Source organism: Crocuta crocuta, unplaced genomic scaffold (genome assembly GCF_008692635.1).
Source record: "Crocuta crocuta isolate KB4526 unplaced genomic scaffold, BGI_CrCroc_1.0 scaffold317, whole genome shotgun sequence".
NCBI classification, from domain to species: domain Eukaryota; kingdom Metazoa; phylum Chordata; class Mammalia; order Carnivora; family Hyaenidae; genus Crocuta; species Crocuta crocuta.
In genome coordinates, this window is record NW_027530984.1 from 3,372,070 (window position 1) to 3,390,477 (window position 18,408).

An 18,408-nucleotide genomic window follows, 5' to 3' on the forward strand; every position below is an offset into this window, starting at 1 on the left:
CCACAATGATTTCCATGTGATAGATAGTGTTTGTGGCTCTTCAGGCATAGGTAAAGAAGGAGCTCCCCCTTTCTTTCTTCTATAAATTAATCTTCCTCCCAGGGTGATACCAAGTTGGGAAAAGGCAATAGTATGATCAGGACAGTGACCTTGGGGAGAGGCCTGGCTCTCAACTTGCCCATGGCCCCCAGTCTACATGCAAGGCCTCCAAATAAATCTTTCAAGAAATAATGGCTCTTCACGTAATAACTCTCACTACAAAATAATCAGCCCTTTTTCTCAAAGAGTAATCCACAGAGAACCACATCAACTTGGCACAAACATACCCACTAAACAGTTCAGTGCGATTTATGAAATCTATAAATATTCAGTGCTTACATGCTACTATTAATTTTATAAACAGCACCAAAAATGATGAGATCAAGAAAACTTGTTAATCTAAGAAAGTGTTCACAGAAAAGGCAAAACTGAATGTATGAGTTTTTCTAAATAACATTTGGGAATCAAAATGATTTCTTTAGAATTTTCTCGGATAAAAATGTCTCATATTTGATTTTAGATAAAGGATGAAAAATATTTTAGGGGCGCCTGGGTGGCTTAGTCGGTTAAGCGTCTGACTTTCACTTAGGTCATGGTCTCTCGGTTCGTGGGTTCGGGCCCCGCGCCGGGCTCTGTGCTGACTGCCAGCTCAGAGCCTGGAGCCTGTTTCAGTCTGTGACTCCCTCTCTCTCTGACCCTACCCTGCTCACGCTGTCTCTCTCTCTCTCTCTCTCTCCTAGAAATAAATAAAACATTTAAACAAAAAAAGAAAAGAAAAATATTTTATATAAAATGATTCCAAATGATTAATTCCTCTCTCAATTTAATTATATATCTAAGTTTATTTTCATCTGTGAAATCCAAAGGAAACAGAATTCATTATCTTGTTCACAATTTTTGAATGCCTACATTAATTGTAATGTTTTTGGCATTGGCAATAGGCCAAAGACACATGATATTCTACTACAAATTTTCTTTCTTTTTAAAAAATGTTTATTTACACATTTTGAGAGAGAGCAAGAGAGAGAGACAGACAGAGAAAGAGACAGAATGAGAGAGAGAGCATGCACACATGCAAGTGAGCAGCAGAAAGAGAGAGAATCCTAAGCAGGCTCTGTGCTGTCAGTGCAGAGCCCGACGTGGGGCTCAAACTCACGAACTGTAAGATCATGACCTAAACTGAAATCGAGTCCAACGCTTAACTGATTGAACCACCCAGGTGCCCCTCTATTACAAATTTTCTAAGAAAAGAGAACACATATTGTTAATATAGAATATAAAGGATTTGAGTTAGATATAAGGAAGTTTCTATCAGATCTTGTGAGATTTCTCTTTTAGAAAGCTTTTACAAATTACAAATCTCTCCAGAATTATGTAACTTCTTAGGATACCTTTCAATATTATGTTTTCCCTCAAATATTGAATTTTGATAATATTTGAGATCTATTCAAATGGACCAAATACAGTTACAATTAAAACAGAGAAAAAAGTAAAATCATTTCTAATTCTCACATATCTGTCCATAGACTGTTCGGTAAAGATAAAAGCATTGCAGTTCTGAAGTAAAAAAGAATAAGATAGTATAAATGATCATATTTATGAAATTATTATACCTTGAAAGTAAAGAAAGCATTCACATAAGACCATTTGAGCTTGCTTTGTTTAAGTAATTTATTCCTTCAAAGGAATTACTTGTCAAAGAAGTGCTTGTCCCTTGCCACTAGAGTTCTTTGATAGCAGTAAGACTGGGTTGCAGCATGCATACCATATTCCCCCAATGTGGATACAGAATTGGATGGATGCTTGAATAACTAGTACATCTTTGTATTTCCCTTTTTTATTACATTTTCAGAATCAAAAGTAGATAAGCTCTTACACCAGCCACTGTTATCAATATCAAGGAGACACACACCGAAGATATGTGAACAAAATGAAATCTGACATGTCAATAGGAGACAGACTGTTGTAGGAAAGGACCAGATAATTAAATTTAAGAAGGAACCTGAGTTTCGGACTTCTCACAATACAATAAGATATGGCAGACACAGATAAGAGTTTGTACTTAAAAACACATGCGGTTGCCGACCCATATTTTGTTTTTCTATAATAGAACAAACAGAACAAAGTAACTGTATGGAAAGACAGTGTCAACCAGAGAATTGTGATTTAAATGCCAGTGGGTTAGTTGGATTCGTTTTGAAAATCAGAAAAAAAAAAACCCCTGCAATAATAGGAATGTTGTGACAAATACATTTTATCACATGGCTTATTATCTCTGTGTCAGAGATTATGACCATTTGAGGAAAAAGGCCTTCATCTTTGATTTGCTTCTGCCACAGTGCTTGGCATATGGGAGGGTCTCAGTAAATGAATGAACAGAGTAATACCTATTAACCCTCCTCAGAGGTGGCAGGTGAATGGCAACATTCACAGGCCACTTAACACATTCATATACATAAACTTACGTTCAAACAGTATTCAGTGACCCCTCTGCCACATGTGCACAAACCCGAAAACTTGATTTTCTGGAATTCAGGTTATTCTCCTGTGAATTTTCTAAGCTTTCCTTGTAATAGTTCTGACTATCCCATTTCTGATACTTCAATAGGTCTGTCTATTCCACATCCTTGGCTAACTTAATCCCCCTCCCTTTTGTTACTGATTTCCAGCACAGTCCTTGCATCAAATATGTTTACATCTGAACTCTTCTTTCTCAGAGATCTTTCTTTTTCTGGGTCTCATTTATTCTAGACACTTCTTGTTCCTCTGTTTATTGTACTTAACACACTACGGGCAGTCTCCAGCTAGGCTTTGAAACACTCAAATGCATTGATCACATTTTATTCATGAAAAATTCTAATGTCTAATTTAGCTCCGGTCACTTAATAAATGCATGTCAAATAACTTAATCAAATCCCTTCCCCACATGGGTCACTCAGTAGGCCAGATGATAGTTGTGAGTTTTTAAAAAAGGGTGTTGGAGTTAGTAAAAAAGAGAACTGTGTCTTGTAGACAGGCAAACTAAGCCAATAGAGATACTCCTTGTGATATTAGCTAGTTTTCTTGTCCATATTCCAATTTATAACATTTAGAAACATAAGCCCCCCCCCCAAAAAAAAGTATAAAATTGAATAAGAAAAGAACTGGTATAACTTCAACTTGAACAGAGCAAGAGATTCTCATTCCTCTGGAATATCATATGTAATTGAGAATAAAGGCATTTCTCACTAAAAAAAAAAAAAAAAGAAAAAGAAAAAAAAAAAAGAAACATAAGCCCAGAAATATAGGTCGATTTTTCACAAGAAAGGTTTTTATTTGTGTCTTGGCTGATAGGTAAATGATTAATTTTAACATTGTAAAAACGTAGGGAAAAAATGCAGGCCATTATTTGCATTCCATTTTTAAATTATGAGACAGGGGAAAACCTAGGTTAATAGCCTACAAGTATAAAAACATATGTGCGCCCTAAATCATTGCACTCATATGAAGGAGTTTCATAATTAACTTGCTTATATTTAGTGCCCATCCTTAGACCAGTTACTATGGCCAGGTAACCATAGTCATGTACTTAACTCATTCTATAATTTGAAGTAAAAAATGTGAACCAAAAGGGAAAAAAACTCCTGCATGAACAGTGAGGGCAAAAGCTGTGAGGTATTTCAAAGATGAGAAAATCATGGTTAATGAAGATAAAATGGCTATTAGATCTTCTGAATTTAAGTCCATAATAAATATGCCTAAGATCATAATAATCTAAACCTTTCCCCCTCAATATAAAAACAGGAAGTAAGGAGAAATCATCCTGTGAGTGTGTGTATGTGTGTCTGTTATTCTCATCTCTGATAAGAGATAATTGTAACTGCCAACTTAACTTCCGGGTTTTGATTTTTCTTCATTTCTAAAAGCAACTAATTGGTAGGTGATACTCTAGGTGAATGTATGATTTTTTTTTTTTATACGACAGAGAGAAGATAAAGATACTTTGAGTAAATGGTGGATATATTTTTTGTGTCATCATCCTGTCCTGATTTTAAGTACCATCTACAAGCCAGTGCCTCGTGTAGCAGACATGGATGATTAGCTTCCCAATATAGCCTGGCTTTTTCATTAATGATGGGACCTCAGCCAGAAGAAATGACTCATACTTGTCGTACCAAGTTTAGGTAATACCTTTTTCCTTTTGCAAGGAATGGTTTAGGGATGGACATTCAATATTGCCCTGGACAGGAAGACATTGGGGGAAGTCTGTTGGCAATTTTCTAGAAAAGATTGTGCTCTTCAATTACAAGAGAGAGCTATGTTTTTCTAAAAGTCTTTTTCTGCCACTCTCATTCTTTCAGCTACCCTGCTCTCTCTGTTGCCATGTGGGGACATGATACTTGGATTTCAGCATCGATACTGCCAACCTGGGGCATAAGCCAAGAGACTCTCATAGAATCTGACCCAGGTGTTTTAGCAATTATCTGCAGAATCAACCCTGGTACTCTCTAAAGCTAGAATTAATAAGTTGAAATAAGGTGACATACTAAATGTCACTGATAGCTAAGCAACTTTTAGTAAGTTGGTTTTAGTTTGCTACTGAGTTTACTTAATACAAATCTCATCTTGGTGTCTTTGTCCCAGTCTTTTCCTCTGGGGTCCGCCTCCTGTATCTCACTATCTATTTGACATCTCTTGGAAGTCCAGTGAGAATCTCAAACCTACTGTGTAAAGAATAAAATGTGTTTTCTCCTCACTTACCTATTTCTGTATGAGTCTTTCCCCTCACAATAAATGGCTTCAACAAGTTGTTCAAAGCAAAAACGTAGGCTAATTCTTCATTTATTTTTCTCTCTTGTTCCCCATAACTAATCCATCAACATGTCTTACAGCTTTGACTTTCAAAATATGCCTCAAATCTCTTCCCTTCTCACCATTATCCTTCCACAAGCCTAATTAAAGCTACTAACCTCTGGTAGTTTTCTTGCCTGGAGTACTGCAGTAACTTCCTGTTGCTCTTTGCCTGTACTTTTGACACTTAAATAGACCTTCTGCACAGAAACTAAAATAAACTACTTATTGATTGATTTTTGAGAGAGAGAGAGAGAGCGTGAGTGAGCAAGGGGCAGAGAGAGAGGCAAAGAGAGTATGAATCCTCAAGTGGAGCTAGACGTCAACTGAAGTGGGACTCAAGCTCACCCAATGCGGGGACTGAACTCCTGAACATGGGATTATGACCTGAGCTGAAGTCAAATGCTTAACTGATTGAGCCACCTAGGAGCTCCTAGAATGAGCTATTAATTTATTTACTTATAAACTTAAAACAATTTTTAATGTTTGTTTATTTTTGAGAGAGAGAGAGAGAGAGAGCACATGACTGGGAAGGGGTAGAGAGAGGGAGACACAGAATCTGAAGCAGATTCTAGGCTTCAGGTGTCCCACAGAGCCCGACAGGGGGTTTGAATTTATCAACCATGTGATCATGACCTGAGTTGAAGTAAGACACTCAGCTGACTGAGCCACTCAGGTGCCCCTAGACTAGGGCTTTTAAATTGTCATTTTATGGCATCCACCTGTTGAAGACCCTCTAGAGGTTTCCTGTCAGATAGGGTAGAAGATCCAAGAAGATNTCAAATGCTTAACTGATTGAGCCACCCAGGAGCTCCTAGAATGAGCTATTTATTTATTTACTTATAAACTTAAAACAATTTTTAATGTTTGTTTATTTTTGAGAGAGAGAGAGCACATGACTGGGAAGGGGTAGAGAGAGGGAGACACAGAATCTGAAGCAGATTCTAGGCTTCAAGGTGTCCCACAGAGCCCGACAGGGGGTTTGAATTTATCAACCATGTGATCATGACCTGAGTTGAAGTAAGACACTCAGCTGACTGAGCCACTCAGGTGCCCCTAGACTAGGGCTTTTAAATTGTCATTTTATGGCATCCACCTGTTGAAGACCCTCTAGAGGTTTCCTGTCAGATAGGGTAGAAGATCCAAGAAGATCCAAGTTCCTTATGACTCCCCACAAGGCCCTGCATGATTTGGTGACCACCCACCTTATGGAAACTGAATATCAAGTGGTGACTAGATATGCAGAGTACTAAAGGCTCCAGTAAAGTTTTATAGCTCAATAAAAAGAGGTAGCAGGGGCGGGTTTTGTATAGCCTTATGGTTCCAGTAGGGACTTTATACACTTGTCGGGAATAAGTGTGTAACTAAGTGATATAACAAGGAGTGAGTACAACAGTGAGCCCCTACGCAAGGATCCAGGCTGAAACTTTGTGTTTCCTGTGTTTTTGTTTTCAATACCTGGAAAGAGTTTAATGCATTCTTTACCCAACATATGACCTGATGGGCCCGTCAGCCTCAGAACCCTTCTCCTATATGACAGATGTATCTTTTTGCCTAGGGGGAGAAAACGTAGAATAAAAGTATACTTGAGGTCATAAACTCATTGAAAGAAACATCTCAGAAAGGCTGACTCCACATTTGCAGATAATTAACACAATCCCATCCCAGTGTTTGTTGAGAAATGCTTCCCTGAGCATAACTGACTCTAAAAACAGTTCCAGAATATTTTCAACACTGGCAGCATTTTTAAAATCTAAGATGACTTCAGTGAAGGACAACACTCATTTGGATATAAATTCCAATACATGAGCTTTTTTTTTAAGACAGGAGGTTTGTTTTTTCATGATCATGCTTCATAAAATTTCAGTGTTTTCCTATTCTGCACTGTGGCTACTTTTTAATAAGAAATACCAGCCGTATTAAGGCAGCTTTCCACCTATATTCACAGACTGAAATACAGATGGAATTCTGCGAGAAAAGAAAGATGTGTATTTAATCCTTCATGTGTGTATGGAAAGACACTCACCATGGTCCAGGATCTTATTTGACAGAGACAAACAAACAGAAAAAGTCAAACAGAATCTATGAACGAAGTTTCAGTGTCCATATCGAATAAATGTATAATTAACTTCCACGAGGTAACAAATGTAGTTTTAGGACATGAATGGAACGGCTTAAGGTAGAAGTAACGAGGTAACAAATGTAGTTTTAGAACATGAATAGAATGGCTTAAGGTAGAAGAGTTATTTTTCCCCTGTTAGGAGAAATCTGAATTTCATTTAGATAAGAAGTTTCACCAAAGAATACAAAAATACAGATTTGGAGAGGCACATGCACCCAGATGTTTACAGCAGTATTATCAATAACAGCCAAACTATGGAGAGAGCTCAAATGTTCATTAACTGATGAATGGATAAAAAGGATACATTGGAATATTGCTCAGCCATCAAAAAGAATGAAATTTTGCCATTTGCTACCACATGGATGGAGCTAGAGTGTATTATGCTAAGTGAAATAAGTCGGAGAAAGACAAAATACCATATGATTTCACTCGTGGAATTTAAGAAACAACAGATGAACATATGCTGAGGGGGAAAGAGAGGGGAGACACTTAAAAAGTCTTTGAGAAAAGAGTGAGGATTGATGGAAGAACATGGGTGGGGGATGGGATAGATAGATGATGGGCATTGAGAAGGTCACGTGATGAGAGGCACTCGGTATTGTATGCAAGTGGTGAATCACTGAATTCTACTCCTGAAACCAATATTGTACTGTATGTTAACTAACTAGAATTTAAATCAAATTTAAGAAAATGTTGCAGTACAAGAAACCCAGTAACTTTTACTCTACCTTATAGATACATAATAAATATATTTAACGTTTCTGAACAATAATAGGAAAGGGAATTTCCAGTCACTAGAGTGTGTTAGCTAAAACTCTGCAAACATTTTGTAAACCCTAAATTATGTTTTATTAAAAAAGGAAGAAAAACTCTCAACTAAAGAAAAATTGGGAGGATAACACAATAGATTTCCCTAAACTGCCAAGTGTTCTAAAGTATCAAAGATCTATAAAGTAAATGGTATATTGGAGATATACAAAAGGAAACTGGAGTAAATTTTTGATAGCAATATAAATTCAACTTTATGATGAACACAAAAATTATTTTTTATAAGGTCAGGTGCATGCACATAAATCATCTTCTCTACTCACCAGAGACATTTCTCTTAGTAATAAAACATGAAGTGTTAGATATTTGGTATAAATGCTTTTATCTGTATAGAAGAAACAGGTGGGAAAAATACTGCCACTTCTGTTCATACTATAATGGAATCAGAAAAGACCAGGTAAAGTATTGGACATGGGGCTACCTGAAAATCAGGTGAAATTGCATATAATTTTTAAAGTTAGAAATTTCCTTCCTTTTTGTTTTCTGTTAATTTCTCTTCCTCTCCCCAAAGTGCTTTTCTAAAGCAAACCACAAAGATGTTGGTAAACAAAACTAGATTAATGTAAAATTTCCTGACTACATACAATTTTTATCAGATGGATACTTTTTGAAATGCTTTCCTTTGTTCATTTTGGTAGAATCTATAAGGAGAAAGTTTGCATCCAAATAAACTTGCAGCATGCTGACCATAAATCAGTTTTAAAAAGTATTCAAGCGACCAAATTATGAAACTAAATTATAAAATCAAATATCCTTATGTTTACTCAAAAGTTAAACAGTAGATTAAAATCTCCAATATATTTAGAATTAAAAGTTCTAATGCAACATAAAGAATTCATTATCATGTCCTCCCATTCATATTAAGCAGGTGTGAGGAATGTGAGCAGAATCACTCTATCCCTGGAGGAGTGCTTTCTTGGATTCCAAGATAGAGCAATCATTTCTCCTTCTATGTAACATCAAAACAACTACTAAGTCAGAAGGATTAATCTAGTCAAGTTTCTCTACTCAGCCACCACTTTGACAGGGAGCCATTTGGGGAAGATATTATTTTCCTCAAAGATTTTTTTTCATGTTTTCCATTGCCCATTTGGAGCATAATAACAAAATCATAAAATAACTTATCACCACAAAAAGTGTCATGTTGTGCCCATATTTCAGAAAAACTTCAGGTTTATTACAATAAGCTTTCCAAGCTCAGCTTCAATATTTATCTGTAAATATGTGAGAGTTAAGGAAATATTAAAAAATGTATCTTTCCAATGTCAGCCAGAATTGTATTAAAAGTTTCATAAGAGATAAATATCCATCTTTTAAAAAATTTCAAGAGCAGATTTTAACATTCTCTTCTGCAGAACATTACATCTTCTCATCCACTACTCTTTTCTATAATTTAAACATGTTTCTCTTCTTTTGGACCTCAGGGTACAATGTTTTTTAGAATGATATATATTTACTTCAAATTCTCATTTGATGCTTTTTAAAAATTTTAACATCTTGAAATTTGTTTATTCTTTTTTACAGGGTTATTTTATAAACTTTAATTTTGTTGCTCCTTCTACATTTTAACTTTTGATATTCTTATTCAATTATGGACTTAAATTTGAACTCAGGTTTCCTGTACAGTGATCATGCTCAGGATTATTTTTCCATTTGGGTATCTTAGAATATGCTTGTTTTTAACAGCATTTTATTATTGCCTACCAAAGCTACTGTGAGCTAAAAATTTCATCTAATTTTCTACATATTTGATAGAGACTTTTAATTCACTTTCTATAATGTGTTTCTTTCATAACAATGTTCAATGCTTTTTTCTATTCATTCCTTTATTGTTTCTTGATTTACGATCATCTTAATAAGACACTAGATTCAAGAATTAAATAGAACAGGAATAATATAATAGTTATATACCACTGTCTTGCTAGGAATCTCTGAATTTTAAATATCTTAACACATTCTGTCCAGGACATACATGTCACAAGTATAAAAGGACTATAATTGATTTGTAAATTTCTATCCAATTTAAGAGGTAGAGAAATAATTTCTGCACGTTTGTCTTAATAGTTGGTCTTTTTCTAGGAGCTCTTAAGTTTTTATCTTGGGTAAAGGCACAGTCTTGCTAAACTACCTAGTCATTATTCTCTGTCCTTCTGTCCTCTTCATGGAATCACTTGTTTCAATATAGAGATGTTGTAAATGATCATAAGTAGTCTTATGATCTTTTCTACTACCTCGGTCTCACCTATCCTATATTTATTAAGTGTGCTGGGCACAGAGATGGCATAAAGTTTAGCCACTAAATTATTTATAAAATGTTCACATTATTCTGGAATATTTGAGCAAATTTGGCATTTACATATGTGTATATCTAAATGTCTAAATGTGCATTTTTTAAACTTTTTTTTTTTAAATGTTTTATTTATTTCTAGGAGAGAGAGAGAGACAGCATGAGCAGGGGAGGGTCAGAGAGAGAGGGAGACACAGAATCTGAAACAGGCTCCAGGCTCTGAGCTGGCAGTCAGCACAGGGCCCGACGCGGGGCTCGAACCCACGAACCGCGAGATCATGACCTAAGCGAAAGTCGGACGCTTAACTGACCAAGCCACCCAGGCGCCCCAAAATGTGCATTTTTTTTAAAAAAAAATATTTACTTTGAGATAGAGTGAGGGAGCATNTATTCTGGAATATTTGAGCAAATTTGGCATTTACATATGTGTATATCTAAATGTCTAAATGTGCATTTTTTAAACTTTTTTTTTTTAAATGTTTTATTTATTTCTAGGAGAGAGAGAGAGACAGCATGAGCAGGGGAGGGTCAGAGAGAGAGGGAGACACAGAATCTGAAACAGGCTCCAGGCTCTGAGCTGGCAGTCAGCACAGGGCCCGACGCGGGGCTCGAACCCACGAACCGCGAGATCATGACCTAAGCGAAAGTCGGACGCTTAACCGACCAAGCCACCCAGGCGCCCCAAAATGTGCATTTTTTTAAAAAAAAATATTTACTTTGAGATAGAGTGAGGGAGCATGAGTGGGAGAGGGGCAGAGAGCGAGGGAAAGAGAGAATCCCAAGCAGGCTTCACGCTGTCATCGCAGAGCCCAATGTGAGGCTCAATCTCTTGAACCATGAGATTATGACGTGAGCTGAAATCAAGAGCAGAAGTCCCCAACAACCGAGCCATCCAGGTGCCCCTGGATGTGTCTTTTGGAATGCACCGGGGTGCATCTAATGACAGATCAAGAACTAGAAGGATGAACTTAAGAGAGCATACAGATTTCACATCTGAAGTTGGTGTTAAGAAGAACGACAATGCTGTTGCTCACAAAACAATTAAGGGTAAATGATCAGGACAGTGCCCAGATTCTACATTCCAGGCCAGTTAAATCACTGTCAAAAGGGTGCCTCTCTGGTGCCATTAAGTTTTCAAACCTTTGATATATAAGCATATGCTAGCAATGAATTTGGTCTTTAACAATTTTCCATTGATTATAATGTCTTCCGGTTTAGGGAATCCTGGAATAACCAAGTTTTTAAGGCTAAAACATGTACAACCAGGGTTTCACCAAAATGCAGGGAATATATACTTGGTTACTCAAAATGTTTTAGGAGTGCTGAACTTTAGCCATTTCCTGGGAATGCATTTATTTTACTCTTGAAAAAATAGTTTATGTAAGTATGGAATTTGAGTTTGCTAGTTATTTTCCATCAACACTTGAAATCATTTTTTCATTGCTTTTGAATTTCATTGCTTTTTTATATGTTGTCTGATCTTATCGAGTTTTAAGGTTTTGCATTATTTTTGGTATTCTGTAGCTTTGTTATAATATCTGTATGAATTTGTTATTTATCTGGTTTGTGACTAGGGATGATTCTTTACGTGCTATTCATATTTTTCTTCAAATACAGAAAATTCTTGGCTATTATCCTACAGTCAACCATCTGTAATTCCAAGTAGAACAGTGGTGTATTTATTTATTTTATTCCTTCGTGTCTCTAAACCTTTCCATACCTTAAAACTCTGCTCATTCTAGACAATTTCTTCAGGTAGAATTTATAGCCATTAATATTCTGTAAGGCCATTTTTCTTTTCTTCCAGAAAGTTTTTAAGTTTTTAAATTTGAAAACTACATTTTTTTTTAGTTCTTTTTGCTAACTTATTTTTATAAAGTCCTCCTGTTGATCTCTATTTTTTCCTTTTTATTCTTTACAATTATTTTTCAAACTTTTAGGACTCTGGTTTGTGGTGCCACCTTTGTTAGGTTGAATAGTTCTCATGTAGGGGCCTTATCATTGTTTAACTATAAAACTTTTTCAGGATTTTTTTTTAGATAAGGGGTCCTGTGTGTTGTGGTTCACAAAACTGTTGGTTTCCTTTAGTTTGTGTACAATTTTGAGGGACTCATGCACTGTGAATAATATAAATTTAAACCCCATACTGGTAGATGCCATGGCTGGGTATTTGGATTTGTCACAGCTGAGCTACTTTTTCCCTCATTTCATCTAGATTCCTAGGCATACAAGCTCTAGTCACTTCCCTGGATCGGTGGGTGCAATTTTCTTGCTGCTTCATCAAAGAGTAGGAAGCTCTTCTCGGGTCTTGAATGTAGGTGAGATTTTCAGTTCGAGATCTTTAATCCATCATTAGAGTCTCACTAAGGCACCCACCTCTCCTTGGTCAGTCATGACATCAGCTCTTAGTCTTTCTACTTTGTCTTCTGCTTTTGAGTTCTCTGTCTCTGACCCTTGAGGATTTTTACGTGTTTATTTGTGCTGATCTATATATTTAGATATATTTACAGTAAGATATGTATATATGAATAGGGGTGGTGAGTGCTTCATCTCAGTTCACCAGAATTGTTGATAAAAATTGTGATCAGTGATTAATCTAGATGGATGTAGTAAAATTAGGCAATATTTCAGATAGTTATGTGTGAATATAACAGTGTTGGGAAATGGACATCTTTCCAGAGTTCATTACTATAGCATCTTAAATAATTTTCTAGCCTTCAATATATCCCTCTGTTGTTTTACATTCTTACTGGGTTTTTGAAAACATTCTTCCATCTATTTTATATATTTCTTACTTTGGTTCTGTTTCTCTATAGGATTATATCAAGTTCGCTCCCATCTTCATGTGAACTATATAGTATTCTTCCAGGTATATGTTCAAAGTATGCTTAGCCGCATGTAGTTGGTTAAATATAGGGCAAAATGAAGATTCTTTAAATGCTTAACAATTGGGAAAAATATATTCAAACAAAAATGAATCAACACTAAATAAACTAATGAAAGCCACAAGACTTTTATTAAATTACAATAAAAAGTATTTAACTTCTCCATAATATATTTTATTACGCTGAGAAAGTATCAGCATAAGCAAATGTAAAAATCATTTTTATTATCTTTAAAAATGGTTCTCTAAATATATGTTGCTTTTAAATGTTATTAGTTTATTTTTTTATGTTTATTTTTATTTTTTGTTTGTTTGCTAGAGAGGGTGTATGTGCACAAATGGAGGAGGGACAGAGAGAAAAGTGGAGAGAGAATCCCAAGCAGGCTCCACACTGTTAGTGCAGAGCCCAAAGCAGGGACTGATTCCATGAACCACATGATCATGACCTGATCAGAAATCAAGAGTCAGATACTTAACCAACTGAGCCATCCAGGTGCCCCAATGTTAATAGTTTATTTTTAAGTGATAATTAATCAAGGGAAATTATTAACTAATACCCAATTTCTAAAGCATTTTCAGGATATTGGTTTAACCTCTTCTTATATTAAAAATATACACATTCTTAAAAGTTACCATGTATTTTCTTATCATCTATTTTCTGCTTTACAGCCAGTAACTTTGATTATGTCACTTTCTTTCCTATTACCACAGTGAATCCTCTGAAGTCTATTGTTGTTTTTAGATGCATATAATCCTGATTGAATTCAAAAGTGGTAGTCTAACTTAATCCATACCAAAGTCACTTTGCCAGGAAGAACAATGGAGCAAAAAGATTTATTCTGATGTGTCCCAGAATAGGACACTTAGTCACTGGACAATATAATTAATAAAAATCTCAGGATCAGAAAAGATGCTTTCTGTGAATTGAGTTGTAGGGTATTTGATTCCCTAATAGCCTCATAATGTAGCCATCCTGGCATTATTTGGGCCCAGCTATCTGGATTAGATTTCTTAGGCAATACAACTTGATCTCATATGTAAATTTAGATATAGGACATTTAGATTTTAGAAATAGGACATTTCTTGTCTTTTCCATTTAAGGAGATAAAAAGCCTTGAAAGAGTTAAAATAAGTGGATCAGATTATTTTTTAGTGCACAGTTGACAACAGTAAGAATCAGTGAGATTATAGAGTATTAAAGTATCAGTGGAAAAAACTTGGAGAAAAAAATGTACAGAAGAATATTATTTGAGTTACTGGATAACCAATATTTTAGTGAGTCAGAATATTTGTGTGTTTGTTCTTTGATAAGGGTCTGCCTCTCCACTAAGTGGAATCACCATGAGAACAGAAGCTTGGACCTAGGGCATAGAAAAGTGACTGGCATATGAAATGCTTAACAAAATCATTGCTGAATAAACGTATGAACTCAGGCTCCATGATGCACAAGGTTTGTTGGGCCAAGGGAGAGTAGAAGACAAAGAAAGATCTATTAATTGGAAATCTAAATTGAACAAGTTTGTATATGAAGATAACAGATGTTATGGCACTGGTGAAGCAGTTTTGAAGTATCACTTCAAGAGGGAATGGGGCAGAAAAGCATTTGGGAAATCACCACAAGGTTGGGTAGTGATGTCATTATCATCTTATTAAGCTCAGGTTTTTATAATAGTTTTTGAAAGATGCAAAATAGAGATTGAGATAACTCAACACAGGCATTGACTATCCTCAAACTCGCCTTTAAATGTTGTCAGTGCTGGCCCATCTTATCCTTTGTTCTTTTTTTCTTGAGAATGGAATGGGAAAAGGAGGTTACTTTATATTTAAAAACCCCTTTAACAACTTTCTGCCATGAAAAATAAACTGTTCTTCTCCCAACAGTGGAATATTCAGAGTAAAGAGGGATTTGAAGAAACTACATGATGAATTCTCTGATGCTTCAATGTAAATAGTAATACTAGTAGAGATTCTGGAAACTTTTCTTCTAGATATTTTATGTTTCTGAAAATTTTTTGAATGGATAAAAAATTATAGGCCCTTTTGTCAGGATGGCTTTCTAACTAACTTTTTTCTTCTTATACTGCAAATTGGCCTAGTATTAAGGTTTAGATCAAATCAAGAGATACTATATATGACAGGCCTTTATTTTGAAAAATTATTATTGTTTCTTTAAATGGAGAATTTTAGTCATGAGGAAATATTCTGCTTTCCACCTCTAATACTTTTGTTCTTTTGGTTAAATGGAAGTAAAGGGGGGCTCTACACTGGGGCTTCTAAGGCCTTGACATAGAAAGAATAGAGGAGAAGTAAGATAAATACACTCTTATTTGGGCCTTATTCCCTGGATTATTCATACTCCTGGTCCTCCATCCCCAAGTAGAATAGTGCCTTTCTCTCAAAATAAAGAGAATTCTTTATAGTCTAATATCTAGGCTAAAGGTAGCTAATACACAGTGGGCATACAATAAATATTTGGTAAATTAAAGGAATAAATGCAGCACAACAATAAATTGGGTCCACTTGATGCTGAACTTTCTGAAAGTCACAGAGGGTGCTGAGTTCCTTAGAAAGTGGAGTGGAATAAAGCCTTGGGTAGTAGATTGAGTAATTCAGAGAAAAAGCCATTGGTAGGAAGCTGTGAGCCTCACCAGTTCTCTCTTCCCACCATTCCTTCCGGCTCACTGAATTGAGCATTCATGCTCTTTGTCTCTGCTTTTTGTTTTAATGTTTATTTATGCATTTTTGAAAGAGAGAGAGAGCCCACATGAGAGCAAGCAGGGTAGGGGCAGAGAGAGAATCCCAAGCAAGCTCTATGCTGCCAGTGCAGAGCCTGACGCAGGGCTCAAACCCACAAATAGCGAGATCATGACCTGAGCCAAAATCAAGAGTCAGATATTTAACTGACCAAACCATCCAGGCACCCCTCTTTGTCTCTGCTTAAGCATTGCCTCTGTTCATCTGAGTTCTAAATGAATGTATAACTACAAATATGTAGGCAGTCACTTAAAATAATTGAATACACCTGTTCCCCTGAGTTACAAACATAACCATGAATACACCTGTGCCCCTGAGTTAAAAACATAACCATGAATGGCTATCCTTTCTATTCAGTAGCTGCTTAGGGACCTATACTTGAGACCATTTTGCCTCTCGTGTTCTAGCTCTACCCAGCTTTTCTTCCCTCCATCACCTTTTCCTGTTTCAGGAGAATAAGGCTCATGTCATCACCATTTTCTCTGTGTTTTAGAAAAATACTCTGCCTTCACTTTCAATTTATCATTCACTTACAGTCAAATTTTCTTTCCTTTAGAGCTGTTACTCAAAGTAAACAAGATTTTCAAAACTATGCTATTGAATTGGTTTAATGTTTTGGAATCATAGTGTATTGTTTTGTTTTCTATTTTTCATTTCAAAGTTCTATTTTTACAAATTTTGATTGGACTATAATTTTGTGGACTTCTAAAAAATTAAATCTGAACATGTAACAACATTTGCAACATTGTTTTTTGTGTGAAAATGATGTTAGAGTCCTAAATATTTAACTTACAAATTAAGGTTTTAAAGCACAATCTTATCCAAATTAGTGCTTAAGTTAAGTTGTAAATATGATCCTTAAAACTAGCTGAAAACCAGGGTGCCAGGGGGCTCAGGAGGTTAAGCATCTGACTCTTGACTTGGGCTCAGGTCATGATCTCACGGTTGGCGGGTTAGAGCCCTGCATTGGACTTGGCACAGAGATCATGGCACCTGCTTGGAATTCTGTCTCCTTTAAAGAAACAATCAATCAATCAATCTGGCTGAAAATCAAGAATATTTTATTTATAAAAGGATTCTTGTGGATTTGGGAAACAAATTATCCAATCATTTTAGAAAACGTTTATAAATGAAGTTTACATGAAAGATTTTGAGAGAACGTGAAAGCTCACCTAATGACTGTGGCATTTTGTTTCTTTTAGACCCTTGCATCAGTGGAATCTACTATGTAGGAAGCAAGGATTAATTAATTTTATTGCTCAAACATTCTCTGTCCTTTTCCTCCTGGTTCTAATGTTGCTTTCTGCTCTCATCCCATGGCAGGGGTCACCATACCTCTGTATTTTCATGGCTCAAAAGACAATTCTTTGTCCTCAACCCCCACTTAACCATATACTTACTTTGGAAGTAGTCCTATTAAGTTAGCAAGCAAGGTATAATTTGTTTGCAGTAAAAATAAAAGTATGAGAAAACACTCTTGCTAAAATGAGACAACATAGAAATGTTCACTTATGAATAAATGGGGAGCCTGCAACCCAAAAGGTTTAACTTATTTGCATCAATAAATTGTCTCTTGAAAGTTCAACACCCATAGGAGTTGGCTCAGTGGAAAGTGTAACAGAAGTACATGTTGGAATTCTTCACGATGTTTGCTTATTAAACTTATCTAATGTTGAAAGAAAACTTGTTACTTAGAAAGCTCTTTAAGATTAAAGATTCAAATGAGAAAATAATAATTGGACAAATTATGAGTTTAATACCTTTTACTATTATGCAGATCATTTGTTAGTAACTTCGGAAAGCTTTTAAATTAATAGACATTCATATCCTTGACATCCCTAACACTGAATTTTTAATTTCAGTATATTTAATTATATATATGAGAGAAGAAATTTTAAAAATCTAAAATTGTTTGTACAGTCTCAGGAAATATAAATATGTAGGAAAGAATTTCAATATTTTTTATATCAAGATATCAAAAATATCTCTTATTTTTTATATCAGTTTTATAATGGTTTCCTTTCAGCTGTTACCTTGCTTTCAAATTGTAGAGTAGTGGTTCTTAAATTTTGGAGTTGATTAGAACCAGCATTTTAAATATATATGTCAGATGACTCCAGAGCCTGCTCCCAAAGATTTTTATTTCAGTCTGGCATGGAACCCAGAAATAAATGTTTCTGTAGGTTGGCTTCAGGCTATATTTTGAGATGTTTCTCAAAACAGTTGTTTTATTTTAATGCCTTCTATGAACAATTACTTTATCAATGGTATGGTAAGAACCATGCTGTCAGAAAATCAGCAAATGTCCTTCATTATAAAGTTATTGAAATAACCATTATATGTTAGCACTGTGACCATTATTTCCCAGGAAACTGAAGTACTTTTGATTCTGGGTATATACCTTTTCAGAGCCACTTTGATTTTAAGAATCCATGTAAAGAAATTATGAGAATTAGGAAAAAAGTATGTTTCAACAGTAACAGCTGTGATCCTACCCTGAAGTCTCATACTGCATGAGAGACAGGAGAAACTTATAGTATTGAGTCAGTTCATTCTGAAAAGGTAAAGGTCTTATGATTTATTTAATAAGTCTATGAATTTATGAGTTGGTTTACTTCTATGTAATTTTAGTATTGTTGACCTATCGTAACCAACTTCCTGAGG

At 35.4% G+C, this 18,408-nt stretch overlaps 1 protein-coding gene across 3 annotated transcripts in view; it reads right to left on the reverse strand.

Annotated features, from left to right (window-relative positions):
• SYT1 (synaptotagmin 1) overlaps positions 1-18,408 on the reverse strand; it is a 552,995-nt gene that overhangs the window by 407,995 nt on the left and 126,592 nt on the right. The gene's annotated exons all lie outside the window — the stretch shown is intronic.